General features: G+C 34.5%; 1 long non-coding RNA gene across 1 annotated transcript; it reads left to right on the forward strand.

Annotated features, from left to right (window-relative positions):
* Positions 1-4,263: 4,263 nt before the first annotated feature.
* On the forward strand, positions 4,264-9,257 carry LOC118761184. Its single transcript, XR_004997198.1, has 3 exons — positions 4,264-4,274; positions 4,366-4,368; positions 9,119-9,257. It is a non-coding gene; the product is annotated as an uncharacterized LOC118761184 (long non-coding RNA).
* The last annotated feature ends 867 nt before the right edge of the window (positions 9,258-10,124 follow it).

The raw sequence follows: 10,124 nt of genomic DNA on the forward strand, positions 1-10,124 counted from the left end.
TTTACTCATAATAAACTCTATTATCAAACTAGAAACTTAAAACTTAATAATTATGATTATATCAAAATCGATTATAATGTTAAATATTGATTTTAATTTTTAGGGTAAGAAACCCACCGATAATCTAATGTCAGTAATAGTCTATATCTAATTACATAAATATTTTTTTTTAAATGACTATTATATATAAAAAAAAATCAATGGATATATATAAATGTATATGAATATTATAATTAAGATCTAAAATAATCTCTATAAATAAATATATATGCACATATAATAAAGACCTAATAAATTAATATTTCATATTTAAAGATGAAATATCTAAATTCAAAAATACAAACAAACAAACTTAAACGAACTTTCGGAATCTTATTTAAATATAAAAATACTTATAGAAATCAATTCGTAGTTATGTAGTATCGATAAAATACTATAAATACTATAAATATATTTATCAATGGCAAATATCAATTTAAAAAGACAATAACTAAGTTATGCTATTAAGTTAGACATGGCCTGGACCAATATTTGGTCGAAACATATCTAAGTTTATCTAAGTTTATCTGATTTTAATTATAAGAAATTTAAAACTACAATTAATACTATTAGACAACTTGTAATCTTGCTATCAAACAACATATCTATCGCTAAGTAATATCTTACGAATAAACTTAAATTTAATATCTAATAATTATATAGAAAATTACGATAATTAGATCATTACATAAACAACAATATTTACATAAGAAAAATATTATTACACCAAAGACTTATAAATATTAAAATTTACAATTTAAAGATGTTAAATATAAATAGATACTTATCTTAGCGAGTTTTGTAATGAACTCATAAATTATATATATATATAATATATATATATATATATATATATATATAATTGTATTAAGAGTTTGATTCAGATTTGGCTAAAATTTTCACACAAACGCAAGAATCACGTCTGATCGTCGGATGTGTCAATACTGAGTGATGAGCCAGTCACAGGTCACCCACAGGTTATGAAGAATGATGGTTGTCATTAATTGTTAAATAAGACTCATTCTCATTACTGTTTCCAGTCACATGGTGGAATCGATGACTTATCACCACTAATGGATTGCTACAGCCTGATTTACTTTCTTAAGAAAGTCCAGTAAAATTTAAATTATTGTCAAAATTAATGAGTCGCTGTTAGCAGCCAAATATCATAAAATTAGCTGGAAGAAAGAATATCTGTTCTCTCGGCGTTGATATACATGTTTCTCGGTGTGTCACATCAGAGTTATACTAATTAACAGAAAGGGAAAAGCGCATATTGCACGTTCGTCCGTCTGAACGACGAGGACCGTCAAATTTCCGTGGGTGAAGGATGACTGATGACTTGCGCCTTGACTTTGTTTAAAGCAATAATTCTCAGCCGGGATCCTTATGGCCCTTAAGGGTCCATATAAGATTTTATTGTTACAATTTATGTGAAATAAATTGATTATAGTTCTATAATACACAGAACATTTTAATATTGTTTATATTAATAATATTTAATTATAAAAATACATTTGGATTTCTTTTCTGTTTTTTGTGTTCGTTTTTTTTTTTTGCGTACATTGAATGGCTATGGAGGTCCAGTAAAGAATAAATAGAAATCAACGGGTTCCATAGTTTAAAAAATTGTTGGAAACCACAGGTTTAAAGTAAGAATGAATTGCTCATCGTCAACCGTATTCTCTCTTCCGTGACCATCGTCAATCCCGGCCAAAAACGACCGAGGGGCGAGGCCGATGCGATGGATGACCAAGTCATCTTGCTTGCCTCACCTTGCTTTCAGCACTCCACAAAGCGTTGTTTCAGAGCTTTCCTATTCGTTGAACCATGAAGGTTTCTTCTGCCGACTTCACCGGATTCAGTCTTCATAAACATAAGTAGGAAAGCCCTAACTTACTAAGAGTCACTTACTCGTTAGCTACTTCCCACCAGTCGAAGCAGCTTGCTGGGCTTTGTTCGCCATTACATGCAAGCACGTACATGAATCCACAAATGAGAGTTGGCTTCCTGGTAGAGATCAGAGCGTACGATCCACCCCTATGATACCCTTCCTCGAGATGATACCCTTCCTCGACATCCCATCCATTCCATAAACCGAATACCACAGGCGATACGAACGCATATCGTCTGTCTGCATTTAGCCATTATATCACTATATACTCTTCAGATCGCATGATCATAAAAGTGCGATTATGATTCTACGCCAGTGGTTTAGTGATGGTTTTTCGAAGCGCTATCCTAGTTGTTTAATTGATTTGGTCTGTCTGGAAAACAGTAAGTGAAGTATTTCATAGCTTACTCCTTTTATATTATGTAAGCTCTGAGTGGAGACGTACCGAATCACTGAGATACTTAGAACAAAATAATATACTTTATATTTTATGATCAATAAATTCAACAAGAATATATTTGCCAATTCCTTTGTTGTACTTGTTAAGGCAAGTGATTTAATCAGAAATCGTGTGTGGAATATAAAGCAGTTACAATGTATTGGTCATTTTATACGTACATAAGTATATATATACATATACATATATATATATCTTATATATATGTGTATATATATACATATGTATATATATATATATATAACATATATATATATATATATATATATATATATATATGTATATATATATATATATTATAATATATTATATATATATAATATATATATATATATATATAATATATATACATACATACATACATACAGACATATATATATATATATACATATATATTTGTGTGAATTTATGCATGTATGTATTATACACACACACACACGCACACATACATATATGTATGTATATATGTACGCACACACACACATATATATATAAAAGCTATCATTTTTTCTTTTATTTTTCTTGTTTTATTTTTCTCTAGAATGTATCATCATCATTATCATCGTTATTAACTCAATAAGCTAGCAGAATCGACAACACGCCGGACAAAATGCTTAGCGGCATTTTGCCTGTCTTTGTGTTCTGAGTTCAAATTCTAGCGATGTCGACTTTGCCTTTCATCATTGGTGGTCATTAAAATAAGTACCAGTTGGACACTACGGTCGCTGAAATCGACAAGTCCCATCTCCCAAAATCTCTAGCCTGGTGCCTATAGAAGAAAGCATTATTACTGCTGTTGCTGTTGCTGTTTTGGTTATCATTTGGGTGGTAGACTAGCAGATTCGTTAAAACATCAGAAAATGCTTAGCGGTATTTAGTGATGGATCCTTAAGTTTTGTGTTCAATTCCCACCGAAGTCAACTTGGCTTTTCATTCCTCTATGGTGATAAATAAGTATGTGATTGATGTAATTGATTACACGTCTTACTTGAAAATTGCAGGTCGTATGTCTAAATCTAAATCGTGGTTGATAAATTAAAGTACCAAGGACTGTTATCATTATTATGATTACAAAATTCTTTCCCCGTCTTATCGGTATATAAAGATACCGTCATGCAAGCCAATTTATTTGACTGAGACAAAAAGTAATAATAATAATAATAATAATAATAATAATAATAATAATAATAATAATAATAATAATAATATAATAATAATAATGCCCTGATGCAGTACCAGGCAGTGGCTCTCATGGCTTCTGATCTTAATTGATTGGAAGTGTTATCATGTATATTGTTTTGTCTTGGTATAAAAGATGGGCTACAGCAAATATTCTGCTCAATACCACAGATTTGCTTGTCAGTTGTTTGACCTTAACCAGTTGAGCATGTCCCTTAGTGGCTGATGATATGTGCATCTCTTAATCACGAGCAGAAGTAGTGGGGGAGCATCATAGCCATGTGTTGAGAGGGATTCTTTGGGGTTTGAATAATTCACCTCTGGAAACATGGGTGGTTATTTCAACATCCTTAAACAACCCTTTTTGAGGGACCTTTTGAGCGGGATGGGCTACTCAACCTGAAGAAAATTCTAACTGGGCCCCACCTGCAAGGTCATGTGCTGTTTATCTTGATATGAGATCACCATGTCGCGCACATATGGTTGTGATGCATGTGCCTGGTGTACCCTTATCAGACGGGTAGTCATGATGGGTATATTGGGCTTCGTATATTTTACCCCAGTGTCATTTTGATGGCATGAACTACTCTCTCACTCAATAATAATAATAATAATAATAATGATGATGATAATAAATGCCTAGTACCAGGCAGTGGTACACATGGCTTCTGATCTTAACTGATTGGAAGTGTTATCATGTACATTGTTTTGTCTTGATATAAAAGATGGGCTACAGCAAATATTCTGCTCAATATCACAGATTTGCTTGTCAATTGTTTGACCTTAACCAGTTGAGCATGTCCCTTAGTGGCTGACGATATGTGCATCTCTGATCACGAGCAGAAGTAGTGGGGGAGCATCATAACCATGTGTCGAGAGGGATTCTTTAGCGTTTGAATAATTCACCTCTGGAAACCTGGGTGTTTCGTTCAACAACCACTGTCTGGTACAGCATTAGGGCATTTATTATTATTATTAGTAGTAGTAGTAGTAGTAGTAGTAGTAGTAGTAGTAGTAGTAGTAGTAGTAGTAGTAGTAGTAGTAGTAGTAGTAGTAGTAGTAGTAGTAGTAGTAGTAGTAGTAGTAGTATTGAGTGAGAGAGCAATGCAGGCCATCAAAGTGACAATGTGCGAAGCCCAATATACCCATCATGACTACTCGTCTGATATTTACAATCGTATATGTGTGACATGATGATTTCATCTCAAAATAAGCAACACATGATCTTGCAAGTGGGGCTCAGTTAGAATTTTCCTCGGGTTGTTTAAGAATGTTGAACGAAACACCCATGTATCCAAAAGTGAATTACCCGAGCTCCAAAAGAATTCCTCTCAACACATGGCTATGATGCTCCCCCACTACTTCAGCTCGGGATCAGAGATGCACATATCGTCAACCATTAAGGGACATGCTCAGCTTTCTTCTTTCAGGGTCAAAAACATAAGTACTAGTCGAGCACTGGGGTCGATGTAATCGACTTACCTCCTCCCTTAAAATTGGTGGCCCTGTGCCAAGATTTGCAGCATTATTATTGTTATTGCTTTTTCACAGCTTCTAACGCTGGAGATGTACTATGGTGTCAGCTGTACACTGCCAGTGAACTAAGGTAACACCTCTTATTTTTCGAGCACCTTCCGTAGTATTCGAGCGGTTCCAAGCAGTGCTGCTTTCTGCAAGTGCTCCACCCTTATTGCAGCCTCTATTTGTTCCTTGTATTTCTCAAGATTTTTACTCACTATTCCTAGGGCTCAACCGCTTAACTTCCCAAGCTAACCTGTCATATCTATCGACTTTTCTTTCTTCCTTATCGCATACCTTGTTGTCAGCTGGCCATGCTATATCTATGATCCAGCATAGTTTGCTCTCTTTCTCAATTAAGACGATGTCTGGCTTCCTATTCTCTATCTCATGGTCTCACTGAATCATAAAATCTAACAGGATCTTTTCATTATCATTTTCGATAATGCCTTCGGGTTTATGGTCATACCAATATTTTGCTGTGTCAAGTCCATACTTGTTGCAAAGCGCCCAATGGACAAGCGTTGCTATATTGTCGTGGCGTCTCTTATATTACTTCTGGGCTAGTGGCGTACATTGACTGATGATGATGATACTCTTTACTCTTTTACTTGTTTCAGTCATTTGACTGCGGCCATGCTGGAGCACCGCCTTTAGTCGAGCAAATCGACCCCGGGACTTATTCTTTGTAAGCCCAGTACTTATTCTATCGGTCTCTTTTGCCGAACCGCTAAGTGACGGGGACGTAAACACAACAGCATCGGTTGTCAAGAAATGCTAGGGGGACAAACACACACACATACATATATATATATATACGACAGGCTTCTTTCAGTTTCCGTCTACCAAATCCACTCACAAGGCCCGGGCTATAGCAGAAGACACTTGCCCAAGATGCTACGCAGTGGGACTGAACCCGGAACCATGTGGTTGGTTAGCAAGCTACTTACCACACAGCCACTCCTGCGCCTTAATTATGATGATGATTATTATTATTATTATTATTATTATTATTATTATTATTATTATTATTATTATTATTATTATTACTACTACTACTACTACTACTACTACTACTACTACTACTACTACAACTACTACTACTGCTGCTGCTGTTGCTGCTGCTGCTGCTACTACTACTACTACTACTACAGATGCTAGTGTGTAAATACAAAACGTCGTTACCTTAAATTATAAAGGTTACAAAGCTGAAGTATTTTGCTCACATAGTAAGAGCATAAGGTACGCAGAGGCTATCACTAGGAGAGATAAATGGCAAACGCTCAAGAAGGAAACCTAGAACAAACTGGCTGATAACATCGAAGACTAGACCAAGTTCTCATATGGTGTACGTGTAAGAATGGCAGGGAAGAGATCCGAATGGAAACCTGCTGAGAGAAGTTAACAACTTTCCGCATCTCATGACAGTCCTGAGTATGCATATGACGGTGGCATCAATGTATGCTACTTCCATGTGTGCAATCTTCGGGATTGATACAATGTTTTCTCAAAGGCAATGAACTGTAGAACCTTTACAGCGTTGCATAGAATGTTTTGCGAAATTCGTCCCGGCTCTTTGAAATATAAGGCACCGAGGTCATTGTGAGACTGGTTGCTCCTCACCTCTCTCTCTCTCTCTCTCTCTCTCTCTCTCTCTCTCTCTCTCTCTTCTCTCTCTTACTCACTCACTTACCCCTTGAATTGCACCACCTGTGATTCACCAATCCAACCTTATCACATGTCTCGCTGATTCATCCTGAGGATTACTTTAAAAGTATACGTGTCGACGGAATACTCAGCCGTTTCAGTATTGTACGTTATTTTCAGAAATAGAAATTCAGTTGATCGGACCACTGGAAAACAGTCACCATCGAAACCGACGTAGAACCCAAAGAATTTCTCCTGAGAGTAAACCGAACTTTTACAAAACCTCTTTGCCATTGAACTTTAATATTTTTTTTGCCCAATATACTTTGTATTGCCATTTACCATGTTTGGGCAGATGACAGAATCGGTGGAGCGCCAGACAAATTTAAAGTGCGGTATTTGATTACGTCCCTTGACGTTCTTCAATTCAGATCCACATCGACTTTCATCTTTCCAAGTTCGATTAAATTGATATCAGTCGATAGAATAATCACTGGAGGATTAATATAATGGATTTTAAAACACATTGTCATAGCATGGGTGCCGTCCAATAACTGAAACCTGTAATAGAAAAATAAATAGAGAAAAGCTTTTATCTGTATGTATACATGTATGTATATGTATGTATATATATGCATATGTATGTATGTATGTATGTATGTATGTATGTATGTATGTATGTATGCATGAATGTATGTATGTATTTATGTATGCATGTATGTATGTATATGTATGTATATGTGTTTGTATATATATACATATAAATATATGCAAAAATATATTATATATATATATATTATATATATATATATATATATGCATATTTTTATTGTATTGTATATATATATATATATACATATACATGTTTGTGTCTGTGTTTGTGTACATATATGTGTGTGCAGATAGATAGATAGATAGATAGACAGACAGACAGACAGACAGACAGACAGACTGACAGACAGGGGACAGATAGATAGATAGATAGATAGATAGATAGATAGATAGATAGATAGATAGATAGATAGATAGATAGATAGATAGATAGATAGATAGATAGATAGATAGATATTATGGACCTGTCTGGTGTAATACTTTATATGTTTAGACAGTCAGGGTTTATGTTTGTTTCTGTCTGTGTCTGTCTGTGTCTGTCTGTGTGTATGTGTGTTTATATGCGCGCGCGTGTTTAAGATGTTCTGTCAGAATACATGTACGGAGGCTGGTAGTAAGTTTTTCACCAACCACACATAAATATTGGTAGCTGTCATGTTAGCATATGAATTTAGAAAGTTTTTCAATGATAATCATATTGTTGGTGAAGCAGCTTAAATTTATTTTGTTTTGCTCGTATATATATATACATTATATGTAGTATATATAATGTATACATAATGTATAGTTTTGTCAAATGTATTCTTTTCTTTTGTAACGCTAGCTTTCATAGATCTTTCCTCAATATTGTACAGGGAGTCTATTTGACTTTCATATTATTTTCGTTATTTTCATTTATATTTATTATTATTTTCATTTTTTATTTCCATTTTATTTTATTCATTCATTTATTTATTTATTTCGCAGTTTAAGTATGTTCTTTAATGTTTCAGTTTTCGTTATTGAACTTCATGGTTTTTCTCTTTGAATTGTGTTTTGATTCCATAAACAATTCTATCGAGACCCTCCATTTCATTTTATAATCATTATTACTATTATTCTTATTATATTTTATTCATCAAAAAATTTCTGCTTGATTCTATTAATTTCAATAATAACATATTCATATAGACATCTTCAGCTTTCAGCTCTTAAATCATCGCTTTTTTTCCCCATGCAATTTTCCTTTATAATAAATCTTTGAAATTCAGTTTAAGATTCTACAAACGCGAGAGACGTTACATAAGCTCAATTGTACTATTTTAAACTATTACTATATATTATCAAATACATTTTTACATTCTAGAATTTGGAAACATCTACAGCCTTTTCATTTATTTATCTTCTTTCTTTCTTGAGCAGTGTTGTCATGTTGAAGTACTTAAGCATTTGTCTTCATCGGTACATTTAATGTTTGCTGTTAGTATATCAGTTCCATGGTGATAATACTGTGTTTCATTTTAAAATGCTTTTACAGCGATGTCTGGTATTTTAGCATCTCAGAAAAGTTGTCAATATAATGTTTGAATTGGTATTCTTTCTCGTCGTCTTCAGGTGATTTTCCTATACAAAATCAAACAGGGAACCGGCGTTTTTATTTCATTATTCGTCTCTATTCTAAGAAGAAACGTTAATTAAAATAAACTCCAAAATAGAATTAAATAAATAAATAAGGCAGTTATTCCTTCCAAATGTAAGTTGCAACAACAAATACTTAAGACGAATGATTTGAGACTTTAAAGGCGGCGAGTCAGCAGAAAGGTTAGCACGCCGGGCGAAATGCTTAGCAGTATTTCGTCTGCCGTTACGTTCTGAGTTCAAATTCCGCCGAGGTCAACTTTGCCTTTCATCCTTTCGGGGTCGATTAAATAAGTACCAGTTACACACTGAGGTAGATATAATCGACTTAATCCGTTTGTCTGTCCTTGTTTGTCGCCTCTATGTTTAGCCCCTTGTGGGTAGTAAAGAAATAGGTATTTCGTCTGCCGCTACGTTCAAAGTTCAAATTCCGCCGAATTTGACTTTGCCTTTCATCCCTTCGGGGTCGATAAATTAAGTACCAATTGTGTACTGCGGTCGATCTAATCGACTGGTCCCCTCCCACAAAATTTCGGACCTTGTGCCTAGAAAAGAAAAGGATTTGAAACTTTAAACTGGCTGACTGTTTATGCCTTAATCTGATATATTTGGATTGTCAATTGTCATATCGCAGCCTACTACTAACTTGGTGCCATCACCCTGCCAAGATCCTGTCCGAACATGTGGGCCTAAAAATAGAATGGCTGGTATTGCTTTCATAGCATAAATACCACGTGATCTGAGCTGACCAATAGAGGCATAAATACCGGGAAGTCATCTCGAATTTTTCTTAAAACATTCTGCACACACACACACACACACACACACACACTCCACACACACACACACACACACACACACACACTCTCATATACACACACGGTCCCTACACATTTTTCTCTCTCTGTATTTTTGTTCTCCTTCCATTTTATCCCGCTCATCTTTTTCTGTCGAATAGCTTAGGATCGAAACAGCTAAGACTTTTCCATTCTTTCCGAGTGTCTTGTAGTTCCCTCACCTGTCTTCGTCTTTTGTTCTCTGTAAATCTGAATTATACATATATATACATATACATATGTATCTATCTATCTATCTATCTATCTATCTATCTATCTATCTATCTATCTATCTATCTATCTATCTATCTATCTATTCTATCTA

The sequence above is a fragment of the Octopus sinensis genome, unplaced genomic scaffold (assembly GCF_006345805.1).
Source record: "Octopus sinensis unplaced genomic scaffold, ASM634580v1 Contig10241, whole genome shotgun sequence".
Taxonomy (NCBI): domain Eukaryota; kingdom Metazoa; phylum Mollusca; class Cephalopoda; order Octopoda; family Octopodidae; genus Octopus; species Octopus sinensis.